Genomic DNA, 19,117 nt, shown 5'->3' with positions numbered 1-19,117 from the left:
TCATTCCTTTCTTTTTAATTATTTAATTAATTTATTCAGATTACAACTCAATTGTTATCCCATCACTTGTATCCTCCCGTTCCTCCCTCCCTCTGGCTTTTACCCTATTTCCTTCCCCTAGGTCTAAGATCAAGAGGAACCTCTTCCCCCACTATCTGGTCATAGGTTATCAAGTCTCATCTTGGTAACCTGCTTATTCTTTCTTAGAGTGCCATCAGGCCTCAACCATGTTCATAAGAGCTTTATTCATAATAGCCAGAACCTGGAACCAGCCTAAATGTCCCTTACTTGAAGAACGGATAAAGAAATGGTGATACATTTACACTATGGTATACTACTCAGCTATTAAAAACAAGGAAATCCTAAAGTTTGTGGATAAATGGATGGAACTAGAAATGATCATAGTGAGTTAACTCAGAAGCAGAAAGACTCACATGGTATATCTTTCAATCTTTTCTTGGAAGACTTGTGCTTCGTTGAGGCTGCCTTTTCCTTGCCTGAACATAGTTGCTGAGGCTTGCTGTTAAAAAATAGTCAACTAGAAATTGAAGACAGATTGTTTCCCCCATGCTTCCGAGAGCACCATGTCACCCTTAGGTGACTACTGTGTTCACTCAGTGTTTAATTGTGTGGAAGACCCAGTAGGACCACTGAGTTCCCTGAAATGATCCCTGTGCTGTAGCATCCTTTCTTTGTTCCAGTCTCACTGATACATTCACAGCACAGGACTCTATGTGCCCTATGAGATTCGATAAGAATCTTATTCCTGAGAAGAGTGTTGCAGAGTTGAAGAAGCCATCTCCCGTGTTCCTTTAAGCAGTAAACTACCTGTAGGTCGAGGGAAATCTCTCCTTTGTGTGGAAAAAAAATATTCCAATCCAGGAAAGGATGAGACATAGTATAATAGAGGCAAAGGCGCTTGTAGTATAATCTAGTTCTTAAAAAATTATATGGTTGTATGGGAAGTGTTTTCATACTTTTAGATTCCACAAAGATGTCCTGAACTTTGGGTACTAAGAGCTTATTTTGTTGAAGGAGGAAGAAGGGGAGACTATGTAAGTCCCATGTTATATTCAAATCTTATGATGAAAGTTAAAATAATGAATGTTATAACTCTAGTCACAAGAAAATTAAGAACATATTTAACAAAGAACCCTCAACTTGGTTTAGAACAAACATAATTGAAACTACAAACAAGACAAGAGAAAAAATAGTTCAGTTCATTACGGATTGTATCACAATATTTGGAGTCTGGGTTTTATTCTGTAACAATAAAATTCAATGGAAATATTTAAAATGCTCTCTTTATAATTCTTTTGTAAACAGTAGTATTATATGGTAATGATCAATGAGTAAAATTCAAGGAGATTTAATAATCTGTTTTATGTATATTTATTGATTTATTTTAATTTATTATAACTTATTCAGATTACATCCCAATTGTTCTTGGCTTGTATCTTTCCATTCCTATCCTCTGTCCCTCTTCAGTCCTATTCCCCTCCCCTAGACCTCTGACAGAACAGGGCCTCTTCCCTCACCATATGACTACAGCCTATTAGGTGTTATCCTGATAGCCTGCTTCTGCTTCCTCTCTGTGCTCTCAGGGCCTCCCCACCAAAGGGAAGTATCAAATCGAGGGCACCAAAGTTCATGTGAGTGGCAGTCCCCACTCCCCCCACAACCATGGAGAATGAGCTGTCCATTGGCTAGATCTCAACAAGGTGTCTATGTTCTTTGCATGTATTGTCCTTGGTTGGCACAACAGTTTGTGCAGGACTTTCCCTGGGTCCAGATCCACTGGCCTTGATGATCTGCTTGTGGGACTCCTAAACCCTCTGGGTCCTTCCAATACCCCATTCTTTCACACCACTCTCAACAAAAGTCTAGCAGTAAGTCCCAGCACCTATTCCGATCCCCCGCTGGGTGGAGCCCCTCAGAGGACATCTATTTTATGTTAATATCCACTTACAAGTGAGTATATATCACACATGTCTTTCTGTTTTAAATGATGAAAAAATGGAAAGAACTGAAGAGAAACAAAGAATATGGAAAGTAATGTACATTCAAGCTACTTACTGAGCATTTCTGTGTTGACAGTCTTATATTCACTATGAAGAAATATGGATGGGGCTTATGATGGCCATGCGTATAATGATTTTATTCTAGTTCACCAAGAAAAGTCAGCAACAGAGAGATGAAACAAGTTTCATCAATTAACTTTCAAGTTAATTAAAATAATAGGATGGAATGACTAACTGGGTATAAAGAAAGTTTTTTGTTCTTGTTTTGTTTTTTGTTGTTGTTGTGTTTTGTTTTTGTGGAGAAAACAAGAAAGTTCTTTTAGAAGTTGTGATAGTGATCTGAGATTCAAATTCCAAGAAGGTCACAAGCTATCAATGTGTTTTTATGCAAAGGGAAGATATTTTCTTCAGTATGAGGATAAGAATTATTGGAAGATAAATACCAGCAATATAAAATGGTAATTGAGACATCAAGGCTAAGTGATGTTTCAATTCCTTGCTTGATAAGTTAAAAAGTCACAGTGCTAGACAGACTCATAATGTCCTATTATACCTACTGATTGGTGTATTTGTCAACCTTTATTAGAGAAGATACTTTTTATGGTGGATGGTACTAACAGAGACCCACAATTCCTCAGTGGGCAGAGAATAAGAGACTGTAGAATTCCCAATGCTAAACAGAACATCTATATCAGACCCCTTTCCCATAGACTAAGGTTCATTGCACTATAGAGAACAGAAAGATTGTAAGAGCTAGGGTAGTGGAGGATTTCCAGGGAGTCAGCATTCTCTAGACAAAGCAGGACATTGACTCAAATGTACCCACGGTGGTTGTGAGAGTGTGCACAAATCCTGCACAAGATCAAGCCAGACAAAACTTAACATGGAAATGAGACGTGAGAACAAACTTCTGCTCCTAGATTAGTAGGCATTGATCGTTGTTGACAGAGAGAATCAGTTTTTAAAGGAGCAGCTCCCATTGGCTTGACCACAAGGCAGAAGCGGCCGTACATCTAAGAATATATGAGCTGTACAAACTATACTTGATGGATTTTTTTTAAAAAGAGAGAACCCAAAATTGGGTGTGCATGGAAGAAAGATGAGTCTAGGAGGAGTGGGGAAGAGGATGAATATGATCAAAGTATACTGTATGAAATTCTCAAAGCACTAAGAAAAGTGGGAGAAAAAAAAAGTTTCATATACTTTTAGAAAAATAAAGTGAATTTAATAAATTCATTTGATTATACAGTTAACTTTATTATCATGATTTCATGGTAGAACTACTGATTTGAATGATTTTTTATTCAGTCTCTGAGTGGTTATAGACATTGCATTTAGATTTATTAATTCAGGTTATAATCAAATAGTAATGAATAGAGTTCTGAATTGGCAATTGTGATCATTTACATTGGTTCTGTATTATGGTAATGGAGGTGGGAATGGCCACCCAGGATGCGAACAGTGCTGTTTAATGGCTTGGGTCATGGCCTTTTTGGAAGAAGAAAAATGAGAATGCGCATTCTTTGCTCTCTGCTTTTGGCTGCAGATACAATGCAGCCAGCCACCCCAGGCATGGTCACTCAGCTTCCCTGAAATGATGATCTCTATAGTCAAACTGTGAACCAAACAAACACTTCATTCCTTCCTGTCCTTTTGTAAGTATTTTTTAATGAACAACAAAAGTGACTAAGACAGATGTGGAGCTATTGCTGTGCCAGCCTGACCATGTAGATTTAAACCTTAGAAACTAGTTTGCCAAAGGAGTGCGTTAGAGTTTGGAACTGTGGCATGAAGACGCCGCCTAATACTGCAAGCAAGAGTGTTATGTTATGAGCCATTCTTATTGAAGTCTGTAAGTCCAGAAACCTTATGGAAATGTGGGTGGCAGAGGCATGGCTAATGATGATTCAGACTACCAGAAATTTATCTGAAACTAAGCTAGATGATAGGCAGATTATATTCTTGTGGAATATGTATCTGAATCCTGGCCACGATGAACACTTTAAACGATTGAGTTATAGAGCAATAGACTAATAGGTGTGGTAGAGGAAATCTAAGGCATGAGATAATGGGTAAGGCCAACTGACAAGTTGACCGATTGTAGTGTCACCTAGGATAGGGACCTCTAAGCACACATGGGAAGGACTGAAAAGATTATTAGCTGAATTGAGAAGACCTGATTTTGGTGTGGTCAGTGCAAGCCAATGGGTTAGAGTCCAGGACTGAATACAAGTATGAAAACATGCTATGTACTCACATTCACCAATTGTACTCCTCTTGACTGCAAATGCAACGTGACCACAAACCCCAAGCTACTGTTTCCATGACTCCCTATAGCAATAATGCATTTTTTATTGTTTTAGGTGATGAGATGAAATGAGAGCTGTACCCAAGCTTTACAAGTACATGGCTTGGGCTGAGCCTGGAGCGTTTTAATCTAACTATCCCTAGGCCTAGCCCTGGAAGCTTCTAGCCTCCATACAATCTAATATTCTACAAGTCTGGACCCTGAAGGCTTCAGCTTCCAACTTCCATCTGCTAACCTACCCCTAGAATATTTTAGCCTCTGACACTTTAAAGCTGAATATGCTCACCCTTTGTCATTCTTTCTTAACCCTGGCTGCCTGGCTCAATTCAGCTGTTCTGACTCAAAACTCCTCTTCAAGATAACTGATTCAAATTAGTTTCTCTCTGCATCTCTCTGAATTGCTCTGCTTGGAAAATCTGCCTCTGAACTCCAGGAACTCAACTGCATTTAGCTGGACTGCACCAAACTCTACTGTACTCCGAACTCTCTCTCTCTCTCTCTCTCTCTCTCTCTCTCTCTCTCTCTCTCTCTCTCTCTCCTGCTCTTTCGTAGCTTCTTTTTCCTATCTGTTTTTGTGAAACTTGGGAGTATCCTATCTCTGACTCATTGTATCAAATCTTTCCCTGATTTGTCACTTTGTCTGCCCCTCAACTAGAAGTCATTGTTTGGGATAAACGGTATGTACTGTGTACTAAATTCCAGCCAGATGGATTTAAGGTATGTATTAAGAGCTTGTCTGTATCCCCACTGGATCACACAGACACACAGACCTAGGTCTTTGGATGTGATCCCTTGCCAGAGCAGCCATTTTGCTAGATTGAAATTCCTGTACATAGTATACCATAGTCTCAAACTGTGAGACAAAGATTTTTGCTAATAAGTTATTTTTACCAGAGTATTTTATCATAATAACAAGAATACAGAAAATTGGTACTGAGAAGCATGGTCAAAGACTGCCCTGCAAGGCTTCAGAAGAAAGATGAAAGAGTGGTCATGGAATCTTGCGTCAGAGTTTCTGAAAGTCATCAGGCCAGGTAAAGTGCGGTTGGAAAGATCAGAGTCCCTGCAAAGAGCATTGAGACTGTGAACAAGAAACCTATGTTGTGACGGGGTACTCAGAATGTTTGGAAAGCTATGTTAGGCACCTTACTTCCAACAACAGGGGCGTCACTATTTAGATTAAAGAACATAACCCCATTTAAAGACATCGGGGAATATTAAAGGAACGAAATCTAGATAGAGATGAGATGAAAATATAGCCACTGGGTTTTAAAGCCAGTTTTCTCTGCTAAATATGCATATAAACCTAAAGGCAAGAATCTGTGTTTTTCCCATTGAAGATGCCTCTTCTGATGCTCAACAGCAACATCAATATTACTTGGTAATTGTGTTAACTTTTTCTATCTCAAACCAAAAACCAATCCAGGCATTATCACTGAGATGCTGTTTGGAACTTGGTAAGTACATACCTATAATCCTGTTGTTGACAATCTGCTAGGCCTGTGGAAAGTAAATAAAAATGGTAGGGCATGTGTCAATTCCAGGCCTATGACACAAAGAAGTGAATATTCACTCTCCCTTATTGTTATCTATGGTACTGATCAAGATGAATTCATATTTACATGGTCAACAGCCTAATGACTTGTGAGTTAATAAAATACTATGTTTGGAATCCTCCAAAACGATGTTTTGGCTTTCTTTCTCCCTAGATATTATCACAAATATGTATTTACCCCTGTGACTTCCATTCTTGTTGGGATACAACAATTATTTTCATTTTGAACATTCCATATAAACTTTTCTTCTCTTTTATGTTTATGTGGATGTTTTTGTTTGTTTGTTTGTTTGTTTTGTTTTGTTTTGTTTTAGGGTTGGGGGAGCCTTAGATACTCAGCTCACAGGCTGCGACTTTGGAACTTTGGGGAAATTTATTCACTAGCCCATCAGCAAAACATCATTCCATGAAGCAATTTTGAACAAGTTTTTGAGGCGTTTAACATCAAAGTTCTATTTTTAAGAGTTATTTTCTGAGTTTATTTCTGAGTTATATATTTTTCTCCTATAAGTTACCTTTTCTAATAAACCAAAAGTATGTTTTACAAGAGCTAGTAAGACATCTTAGTTGTATAGTTGTATACTTAACATATTTACAGCCAGGGCTCAATATCCAGGAATAAAAATATTTGATAACTCTTGTGTCATGATGTACACACACACACACATATAGACACACACATATACTCATATGCACACACAAACATATACACACATACTCACACACACATACACACACACACAGTGGCTTCTTTCTAAAATTCCTGAACATAATGCAATAATGTTTCTTTATTATTTTTCAGTTTAAAAATAATTTCTTTTTGTTGTTATTGTTTTATCATTTTAAAATATTTACTAGAAAATATTAATTACACAAGGTTATTTTATGATATCTTCGAGCATGCCCAGCTTACAATTATATATATATATATATATTTAAAAAATAATGGATGTGTTTATATAAGGTCTATAGAGAAAGTATTCATATATTTGGAATCTTGTTTGGTTAGAATCTTCTTAAAGAAATTATAGTCTTCACTGCATTTTTAGCCAAGTTAAACTGGTAGTTTAGTGTCAGAAAACCAAATGGCATGCATTATTTTTAAGTTTTCCATTGGAGAGGTTTGATTTGGACATCAATGAAAAAATATCCAACTAATCATTTTTGTTGGGGGAAAAAAAGAAATTTTAGTACCTAGATTATTTACAATTGCCTTATTTTCTTAGAAATAAGGACCTATAAATATCAATGAATGAAATTTGAGTATCTTAAACACAGTGGAAGTGGTGGGTAGACCTGACTCTTTTACCTTCTCTGGAGTCTCTTTTCTTCCTACTGAGTAGCCTTGCTCAGCCTTGATATGAGGTATTGTGCCTAGTCTTACTGTATCTTGCTATACCACGTACAGCATAACATATTTGTGTTATGGAGGTCTGAAAGGACTGCTCTTCTTTGAAGGGAGTAAGAGAAGAAGTAGATCTCAGGGAGAGGTAGGGCGCAGGAGGGCTGCCTAGGAGGAGTTTCAGGAGGGGAAGCTGTGGTTGGTTGGTATGTGTTGTAAACAGGAAAAAGGCTGGGCCTGGTGGCATATGCCTGTAATGGCAGCACTAGGGATGCAGAGGGAGGTGGAGCTCTGTGGGTTCAAGGCCAGCCTGGTCTACAGAGAAAGTCCAGGACAGGCAAGACTGTATATAGGAAAACCCTATCTCGAAAAACCAAAAAATAAACCTCCCCAAACGAACAAACAAACAAAAAAACCAAACCAAAACAAAAACTAATCAATCAAACAAAGAAAAAAAAAACAAACAGACAGACAAACAAAACAACCAACAAACCAAACAAAAAGGAATAAAAAGAAAGAAAAAATAAAATTATAGTAAAATGTTTATGAGCAAAAATAATAATTGAAAACATTATAATTAAATAGCAAATTATGACTAGACAATATTTGTTGAATTAAAATTATGAAAATATTTCTCATCTATTTTGAAATATAGTATTTTCTAGAAACTTAAAAACATTTCCCAATTATTTAAAAATTTTCACTATGTCAATATTAAGTCCCCATTTAATTAAAGAACCTGAGATATCTTGAAATAAAAACATACTGTTGATTATTTGCAAATGTTCAAGAGCTTTTGCCCCAAAGCAATTGAGAAAAATATTCAAGATATTTATGTTGGCAATGCCACAAATAAAGTAATAATTCTTAGTAAACTAGTTCTGGCTATGAGAAAAATATACTGGAACTTAGGATAAATAAATATTCCAACCACCCAATCAAGGCAATATTTTTTATCAAAGGGATAGAAACTGTGGAGTAGGTATTTTCTGGGGAGATTAAGAGAAATTTTGATAATTGAATGTTTTTCATTCCATTTCTTCCATATTCTATGAAGTGAACTCTTTTTAAGAATAGCAACCAAGTAATAATTCAGAGGATTCTAGTATATTTCCTTAGGGCAACATATATATATGAGAAATAAGTTCTCATTTTTAAAGAGGTTGACCTTTTATTAAGTCTGTAAAATGGAGGGGAAGAGGGTTAAAAATTCTCTGGAAGGTTTTCACAGACTTCAATTAAGAAAGGCTGTCATAGTTTTTATGGGACAGATCAGAGTCAATCAGACAGCCATGGGCTATGCTGTATTGTCCTCTGCAAGACTTCCAGTCCATGGCCCTAAGTTCAAGCACTGTATGAGACACTCTGCATTTCCTTTAGTTTGTAGAAATTGTACCCATCTCCTGGGAAGTAAAATGGCACTGTAACAGGCAAAGGGGGAAGACGAATAGAAAGAAAATTGGGGTGCACAGCCACTTTTATATCATAACATCTTTTACTGTCTTCATGTATACACTGATTAAAAGGAACTAAAGGGTCAACAACACTAATCTTTGAAAATATAGCTCCATTACCTGTGATTGAAACCAGGTCTTTCAAGAAAATTTGCTTCCATAATGTTTTCAACATTATGATCACATACTTTTAAAAATGTATTAGGAAGAATTCATTATTTATATATTCAAATGGGTGATATTAAATCTGAGCACTGGTTAAATTGTAATTTTTCAAACACCATGGTTGTATTCATAGGATATTCAAGAATAGCTCAAATTTTCTGTCCTTCCGAACTGACATCTTTTAGAAGGCTATGTTCAGGAATTTATTTTATGCTTTAGTGTTTAACCTAGTGGGAAAAACAGTGCTAATTTTTACTTCCATGGGTAGCTAGTTAGAAACATCTGTCTTTATTTTAAAAAAATAACTTTGTATTAAAACAGTGTTCTCAGACTTTAGCATCATGCGAGGAGCTTTTAAAATCAGGTTAAATCCCCATTACTTTCAATCTTGTTATTTTTTTTTTTCTTGGATCTAAGTTGGGCAGGAATAGTTTCATTGATTGAGAAATTGTATGACGATGGTCTTGTTGATCCTGGGATCACAGATTTAGGAATAATACTGAAAAAGAATGAATATTCTCTTTAAAAATTAATTTACTTATTCACTTTACATCTTGATCACAGCCCCTCCCCCCTCCTCCTGTTCCTATGCTCCCTCCCTCTTTCCCCCCTTGCCTTCCCCTATTCCTCAGAAAGGTGAGCCGCTGTACCCACCCACCTAGCTCATCAAGTTGCAATCAGGATGGAGTGCGTCCTTTTTCCTCTTTGATCTGGCAAGGCAGTCCCACCAGGGGGAATTGATCAAAAAGCAGGCAACAGAGTCCATGTCAGGGAGAGCCCCCACGTGCCCCTTGTATCTTTTACTAGAGGACACATATGAAGCCTGAGCTGCCTGCCCATAGGGTACATCTGTGTAGGGGGCCTAGGCAGTCCATGCATAAGCGTTGGTTGACTGCTGCTGGGTGGAGACGTTCAAAGGACAGCTATGGTAGGCTCCTTTCTGCAAGCATAGCAGAGTATCACTAAGAGTGTCAGGTGTTGGCTATCTTCCACAGGGTGGGTCTTGAGTTGGGCCCAGAATTGCTTAGACATTCTCTCAACCTCTGCTCTGTCTTCATCCTTGCATATGTTTTAGGCAGGGGAAGGTGGGGGGTCAAAGTTTTTGTGAGTGGGTTGGTGTTTCCCAGAATGAATGTTCTTATTCACAAAGGTGTTCCAAAAGGGTCTGAAGTGAGCATATCATTAATTCTTCTGCTTATATAATAAAGTTATGTAGGGTCAAGGGCAGTTAAACTTTTAGTACAAGTCCCTCCAAGCGTTTAGGAGTCAGGGAGTATGCATATTCACTCCTTCATTCATTCATCATGATTTTCTAAATCTGTTCAACCTTAGGGTTGTCCTGGTAAATAAGGTAGCCACTGTCCTTTATATTTTAGCATTTTGGAAAGGATTAGAAAGGTTAATTTTGAAAAATCAAGTGTAAATATAAGTTGATAATTAATAAATACCAGAGAAACTTATCCTTTCATAATATGAAGAATATCTATTAGCTGAGTGCTGCATGAAACAAAACCAGAACAATATATATGACATTTACTATAGAGAACAGCTCTTGTTTTTAAGGTATGAGAGCCCATAGAATCAAATAAATCATTAATTTGATCACTTATAAGAACTTGTTAAGCACTTGTATCTTTATATTTGATAAGATATAAATACTAAAATTTAAAGGAAAGTCTGGGAAATGATAAATTTAAGATAGAAACACATAGATATAAAACAATCAATCAAACAAACAGATACTCACAGATATTTTTACCTAGTGTAATGTTGAAAGCCTGCAATTCCAGAAACATTCAGAAAGTAGAGGGAGAAGGTGGCTATTAATTGGAGGCATTGTATTCTGTATAGAGACCATTTCGGAAACAAAATAGATGTTTTCAAGCAGTTATGTTTTAAAACCTTTACAAGAAATTATGTAAATGGTTTCATCTTTTATTCCTGTTCAATCTTAGTTGAATGTTTATTTTTGGGCAGAAACTCAATGTCATCAGTTCAGCAGACATGATAATACACTTCTATGGATGAATTATGCATAGCAATCTGAACAGAGTCTAAAATATAAACTCTAAATATTGGTTGAATCAGTAAGTAGGTTTCCATAGCATTAGAATAACTAGGATGACTTGACTACAAGGACTTTCATGGAATTTTGGAATGAGTAAGTCAATCACAGAAAAAAATGGATTCAGTAAAAATGAGAAAATACTTTTTAGCAGCAGAAAGGAGATCTATTACTTATTTTTTATCAAAATCAATATAAGTCTTTCAAGCAAAGCAGAACTTTTGACAGACCTTGATCTGGCTCCTTCTCTCCCATACAACATATAAAATTGTATTTACATTATTTGTATATCGGAGATTATCTTAGTGTTTTAATAGCATATGGAATTCATCTATCATACACACACACACATATATGTATGGAAAATGCAAAGGCTAATAAAAGTACACGCACTAAAATGAGACAAAGTAGCAAAAATTAAATTGTAATTTAAAATTAAATTATAACCAGATTGTAAGTTTGATAATATATGTATAATAGAGCATAGAGGGAACAGAAGAAAATAAATACTGGATAATTAAAAATTAAAAATTATGTTTCAGATCTTTTAGAAAATTGAATACTATTAAGCCAGGCAAGTTGGTTTATTCACAATCAGCTCTCAAGAAGCCAACGTAGAAGGTTCTGAGTATAAGACCAGCCTGTACTATAAAGTAGAGAACCCATATTAAACATCCAAGAAAATTCTTGCAAACTATTAAGAAAAACTACAAGATATTATTAAAAGGACAATTTCTGTCTTTTCTTCATGTTTATCCCTTTCTCGCTACTTGGTGACAAATATCAATTCTCCATGTCGTCTCTAAGAGTCATGGCAACTTTATGAGATAATTCTAAATGATTCCCCACCCCTCACCCCCCACCACTGCAAAGCCTCCTACTGGCTGCAGAAAAACAAAAACTGAAACAAACACCAGATAGCCAAAGCAGAGGCAGTTCTTTTATTTAAACAACAACAACAGGAAAAAAAAAAAAAAGGAAGAAAGACAAAAAAAGAAAGAAAAGTGTCTCTTTTATACATGCAAGCATTTCAAAGCCAGACTTTCCTATCTAAGGCAGGAAGTTAAGTACTTTTGAGAAAGGGCTTTTGCTGCCCTGACTTCCACAGGAGAGGAGCACACACTTGCAATCAAATAATTTAACACAGTGGGGGAGGGGTATTGTCTAGGAAGGAAATCAGAAAAGTCTCTGTTTGAAAGTAGGAGCCTTATACAGACTGAGAAGCCTCAAGCATCTGAACTGGTAAGGTCTAGAAGGGAACCTGAGTCTAAGAAATTAAAGTCCTTAGGGAGAGATTTTGAGATTAAAAAAGAAGAGTATTTTCTATGTTGGAAATGGAGGAAGAGTGCTTCCGGATTCCACTGAGTTTGTTTCTCTTAGCATACAAATAATTTTTTTTTCAGTTACAATTTCAGTTTCGTGTATCCTCTTTGGGAGCTATCAGAATAAAACAGACTTGTAGAAAAAAAAGGGACTGAGAATGTAGATGCTAAATTAAAGGCTTAGAACAAAGGTGGGAGAAATCTTGGAATTTCAATAGGGAATCTTCAGAGAAATCCAATCTGGAACTTACAATAACACCAAAAGAGGTAGTTTCAGATGATACAGTCCACAAAGGCTTGAAGAAACTGCAGAATGCCATCCCACTGAGTTGCTGGATAGAAAGGCATGGGGTGTGGACCAACACGTCAGACTAGACACTGTATGTGTATTGTCAAAGATCCATTACTGGATGAAGGTCTATATGTTAAAATAGAAATTCAGATCCTGTTTAGTATTTATTGCCTTGGAACAAAGTCATACAATGGCTTGTTTACTCCACTTTGCAGAGTTTAGAGAACTGACGTATATGCTCCATGCTGTAGGTTGAGACTCAGAATTCCGGTGGACTTCTGCCTTAAATTCTGGAGAGCATAATTTGAAGGTTAGAGATGGTGACTGCTTGGAGATGTTTTTGCAGATGGGGCCTGATGATTCTTCAGCATGTGTATCCACTGGCATACAACATAGTTTTATGCCGGTTAACACAGAACAATTGACCTAAGGGAGGTGAAATAACCTATATAAGGTGTCAGTGCCCGTAAATAAATCAGGAGTGCTTTTTAATTCAAAACCAAAATCTGACTATGATATCCTACGTACATTCTCATTGTATTTCAGTATTTTAGAACACATTTGAACTCCCTAAAATTTATTAACATTTTACTTACAGATTTTTTTTCTCCTTAATATGTTAGAATGCTGTTCTGTCTTTCATCTTTATTGTGATGTAGCAATTCTCAAATTGCCTTTAAGCAAGTGATTATTGCTTTAGAGATATCTTATTGGGTTAAACTCTGTTCATAGTTACAACTAGAGTGTATGTCTCAAGACAGAGAGCAACTCTCCACAGGCAAAAGAGGAATGAAGCTCAATGAACCGAGGCAGATGTATGCCTTTAAACTCTGATTCTGCTCTACGCTTGGAATATATATTAGCACTTTCCACATCTTAGACAGCGAGTAGACTTTCTATTGAAAGCCATTTTGGATGTTGTGGCAGAGTAATGTCTCTAATGATTTGAAAATCCACCCAGAATGTGAGTACATTGTGATTGATGAGTGACTACACCATGGAAGTTCTCTGATGGTGAGAAAGATACCTTGGCATCATTACTCACGCACATTTACGCTAGGCTTACAATGAATTTATACGCCTGGCAATGCCATTGCATAGCAGTTGATAAATCTATATGGCAAGTCCTGTGAGCCTAACAGGTCGATGAAGTAGCAGAGGTGTTACCGTCTTCCGAAGCAAGAGTCAGTTTCTGTTAGCCCTAAGTCCTCACTAAGTTGCCATCAACTATGAACAAAACCCTAACTTTACTTCAAAGAAACACAAGAATCAAACCAATACTTTAATATTGTTTCATAAGCAATCTTTAAGAGGACTAGAAGTAAAATACTTGTTACCAGGTCACAATATAAGTGATTAGGAGACTAAAATAAATTGGTAAACTATAGCTGGGGTAACATGATCAAATACTGTTGATTATAGAAACACAAGGATTTGTATGTCTAAGGTTCAGACAATTCCTTTCACCAGGAAAATAAAGAACTACCATCTTACTATACAAGAAACACAGAAACAGATCTAGGGGAGATAAATTCAAAGTTTTTCTAATTTCCTTGGCTTCCAATGTGTAGTTTTAAAAGTTTCCTCAATCTTTTAGACTTGAAATAAAGTGATTTTTTAAAACGGACTGTGTAGACCTAAGGGAATAGCTTGGTAAAAGTTTTCTGTTGTGTACTATGGTGTTCCCAAATGGACATTCCACTCAATGCTGACACAATGGACCATCGTGTACTTAATAAATATGAATATTGTACCTTTCTTCAGTCTTTACACATTTAATTTATTTTTATTTGTCTTATTTACTTTTATTATTTCCTGTGGCAAGGAATATTGAATATAGGGTCTTGCTCATGGTACACTCCACAAGCTGTATACCCAGCCTTTTTTATTTCGAGACAGAATCTTAGTTCTTTGCCTAGGAGAGGTTTAGGTAACCCTGTAGCCATTTTGGCCCCAACCTTGTGATTTTTCTGCCTTGGTCTCTGGCACATCGAGAATTACAAACATGTGCTGTCAGACGTAGGCTTTTTAAGCCTTTCACACAAAAGAGTCTCTGCCACTTTAGTGATGGTATATAGGCTTTAACATACTACACTATGATATTAAACATATGTGGGCCAGGGAAAAGGTGAGTGTGCCAGGAAAAGAGCTATGTGTTGGCCTTGTAACTGCAGAAGTGACTGTACAAGGAGTTACACAGCTGGCAAGATAATAGAAACATAATAATTACCTAAGAAGGAATCTTTTCCTTTGACTTTGAACTCTGAGAAAGGGTTTTTCTTTGCATAGAAGACACTGAATAACATAGTTGGATACCATCAGATATAATTTTATAGTAAATGAACAAATAATTCTTATCTAGAGGTCTGACGAACAGCCATAGTCTGCTAAGTTTCATCAGACGTTGCTTCCTGTGGGGGAGTGAATCTTAAAGAAAAGGAGAGGTGGAACATCCAGTTCAGATCGGCCTGTGAGTAATGGAAGTGGTGAAGCCAAATGATAGGCTTTTTATTGGTTTTGGAACTGTTCACTACTCATACGCTGCAGAATCTTTAAACCTTAAAAACGCTAGGCAGACTTCCAGATAGCTACCATGGTCAGTGAGGTCGCCAAGTTTTCCCTATACCCTAGAGCCTTTTATATGTAAGATAGAGAGAAATAAAAGAAAGAAAATTTGCGCACACACACACACACACACACACACACACACTTACTCACTCACACAGAGTATGTATCTATTTACATTCTCTGGCAATGTTAAGTATGGAATTCCCTCACTAATGTTCACTTCCTTTAAAAATAAATCCTAGGGAGGCACATCTGAGATTATTAAAAACCTTTGGGTCGATCTGCTCTCCTGTTAGATTGTTCATTTTGACCTTGTACATAATAAGGGCGAACTTTCAATTCTAACATTAGACCTATCTCTGTTTTATTATATATCTGATATGTGTATTAAAATTGAAGATAATATCTAGGACACATATCAGGGGTAGGTTATCTGGTTTAGCATCTATTACTTGGTCTTTCTTCCTCTCCACACTTTTCTGTACCAAATAATACAAAGTTATTCGTTGCTGGGGTTCCCTAGAAATTAGGATGGCTAGTGGTATGTGACAAACATTTCTTTTCCAGCCCATTCCACTTTGTACTTCTGACTGCCTTGGCTGCTAGTCCTGAAGCAAAAGCTCTGGCACGTACTAGTGACTACCAGAGGAGAAAGATAAGGAGCCACATGCTCTGGCTTGGATTGAAAAATAGGCTGGTCTCTTAGGTAAATAAATAAATGCAAACGTATTAGCCATTTATCATTTCTCTTCCTTTACTTGAGGATCTGGAATATCGTAACTGTGCTGCTATTGTGAGATGAGTTAGTTCAAGCCAGTGTCTAGATCTGGATTATCTATGGATAAAAGTGCAATATATAATGAAGAGAAGATTTATTTTTTTTAATGAAAGTGTGCTAAAGTTCCCCAGAAATCTTATAGCACAAGTGATTTATGATTCAAAAACCTGATTAAATGTAAGAGCAAGGTACACATTTTATTACTTAGAATATAAACATTTATAATATTCTTGTTCTGTAAATGAGTATCCAAACCCAAAGGTTATGCTATTTACTGTTCATTTAAGCTGGAATATTGCATCAAACATATACTAAAATAATTATATCTATAGAACCCTAGAATCACATAATAAATTTACTTTACATTTCAAAGTGGAGTTTCTTCCAGCAAGGCCCTGATTACATCTACCTGTCTTCATCTGACTCTTGGAGGAAATAGTTGTACCTGATGGCTGCATCACTCCTGATCTTTGAAAACACCTCTCTGATTTCAACGTAAAGCGCAAAAGGAGACTCATTGTTGATAGTTCCACTCTCATAGCATCTTGAAATAGTAACTTCAAATACACTGAGTCATCTCCATAGGATGGGGCCACTGTAAATGGATAGGGTCACTGTACACAGTGGTGCTTCTAATAAGCATTAGGTTGGAGTGGATTTTCTTAGCACTGGACTGCTGGTTGACTTCTCTTAGGACATAACCCCTTATGTTCTCATTTTTCCTAAAGGTTAGGAGAACGTATTGAAAATGCAAATCCTCGTGTACCACTACCCTTCCTTATACCACTATCCTTCTTTAGAACAATCCTATAGACTTCAGGGAATGGGATATCAGTCTTCATAATCACTTTTGTCAGTATCTACTAGTATATATTTGCCTATCTTGTATATGCCTTCTGATATCTCTCATAGGCCAACTATCTACTGTGCACTTCTGTTATCTATCTATCTATCTATCTATCTATCTATCTATCAATCTATCATCATCTATTACTATCTACTGTGCACTTCTGTTATCTATCTATCTATCTATCTATCTATCTATCAATCTATCATCATCTATTACTATCTACTGTGCACTTCTGTTATCTATCTATCTATCTATCTATCTATCTATCTATCTATCAATCTATCATCATCTATTTGTCTACCTTTGTATATATCATCTACCATAAATGTAACATATGTCAACAAGTATTGTCCTGCCTATTTATACTTGGCTATCTCCTATATGCATGGCTATATATCTCAAACAACTACTCTAATCTGAAAATCTCTAAAGCTCCTATCTCTGAATTCTCATTCAAAACTAACACAACAAATTGTCAGTTTTAAAAATAAATATATGAATCATACATGAATTTATAAATGAAAAGAGGAATAGAAGAAGAAATAAAATATGGTACCCTTAAAAAGTATATTGTGATAAAACAGATAGGGCAAGTATGACATACAACCTACAGCCATGGCTCAGTAGACAATCCATCAAATGAAAAGCCATTTAAGATGATGTGACATAGTGCTCTCAGATCCTAATGTCTCTAATTAAAAGCAAATGGTTGTGTTAAAAACATTTACAGCAGTGTTTCTCATGAGAGATGGACAGTTAGACAGACAGACAGAGACAGATAGAGACAGAGACTCATATAAAGAAAAATCCAGGAAAAATTCTTGCCTATAGTGTTACAATTAAATTGAAAAACACAATTTAATTTTTTTATGCGAGTCACTATCTTTCCAATGGGGATCTTTAAAAGTAGTTTGTTGCCAAATTTATTAATACATTCATTATTTAAATACTTTATTGCAATGCTCTTCTCTCTACCCTATTTACATTATGTTTTTAAAAATTGGTACAAAGTTATATAAGTAGTACTAATTGTTGATGCATAATGAATAAAATAAAATAGAATATAGTAAGAATAAGAGTGGAATGGAAATGTATCAGTAACACAAGAAAGGAAAAGAGAAAACTGCATGGGGTAAAAAGGAAGAAGTCAGACTATGTTTTCTATCCAGTTATGTAGATAAGTTAATGAAGCTATGACTTACCAAGAGAAGTATGGTAGTCAGAGCTGGAATAAGCATGCATGTATGTGTGAAACGACTGTCTTGAGGCAATAAGCCTGTACTATAGTACAAGTGTCTTATTATTTGAAGTTCTAAGTTTTTAATAAAAATAAGATGGTGTTTCTTTTTAGTAAGTGGTTTTAAAATATTTCCTGTCTGTAGAAAATGTGACACACGACACCTAATATCCACTATATTAACCATCATTGCTCATCAAATAAGTTGTTCTTTGGGCCATTACGATTATTTATAATGGGATTATACAAACACACTACATTAGCTATTAACACAAACCCATAAACAAATAAATTATTCATTTGTATGACTGCTGGAACAAATAAGCAAAAGGAAAATAATGCCAGGTAAATTAAATCAGGTGTTTGTCTTTTCAAGAAGTACTCACTGTTACATAACTAAATTTTCTTACTTACTTGTTAAGATACATTTCTTAGCAAACTATATTATTCAGAATCCACAATAATAACCCCAAATTTATAAACATTTTAGGAGTTTAACAGCTTAAAATAAAAGTTAAGATGAGAAACTAAAAGATTGGCACAATTGTAGGTGATAGAACATAAAATAATTTTTCTTATTTTTATAATTTGAATGAATATAATTAAATGTACATTGACCATATACATTGAAGTCAAATTTCTGTGAAACAAACTAAAAGGGCAAGGGTCTCCTGTGTGTAATAGGTTTTGCAGCAGGTTTGAGGTTCTATATTTAGTGACATTTTAAATGTTGTGATTAGTAAAAGCCACTTCTTTGTGTGCTAATGTAGAATTATTTGGGGTATGATCATGCTGTGTGAAAAATTTAACAAACCAGATAAAGTGATTTTTTTTTTGCTTTGAAAGTTCAAAAATCTATCTTCCTGGAAGCTTTTGTATTGCGCCATACTTGTATTCTTGTTCAAAGCTGTGACAAATGACACCTTATTGTACATTGCTTAACTGCAACACTTTACATACCTCTCTCCTTTGTAAATATATGTTTTCTTTTTTCATTTTAGCATTTATTTCATTATAATATAATTACATTATTTTTATTTTTTTATTTTTCCTCATTTCAAGGTCTTATATATTCCCCCATTTCCTTCATATTCATGATCTATATATTCAATAAATATTGTTGCATGAATATATCTTGAGAACCCATGGAATTTCCTCAT

This window comes from Acomys russatus, chromosome 12 (genome assembly GCF_903995435.1).
Source record: "Acomys russatus chromosome 12, mAcoRus1.1, whole genome shotgun sequence".
Taxonomy (NCBI): Eukaryota; Metazoa; Chordata; class Mammalia; order Rodentia; family Muridae; genus Acomys; species Acomys russatus.
The sequence above is the reverse complement of the archived record's forward strand: the minus strand, read 5'-3'. Positions refer to the sequence as shown.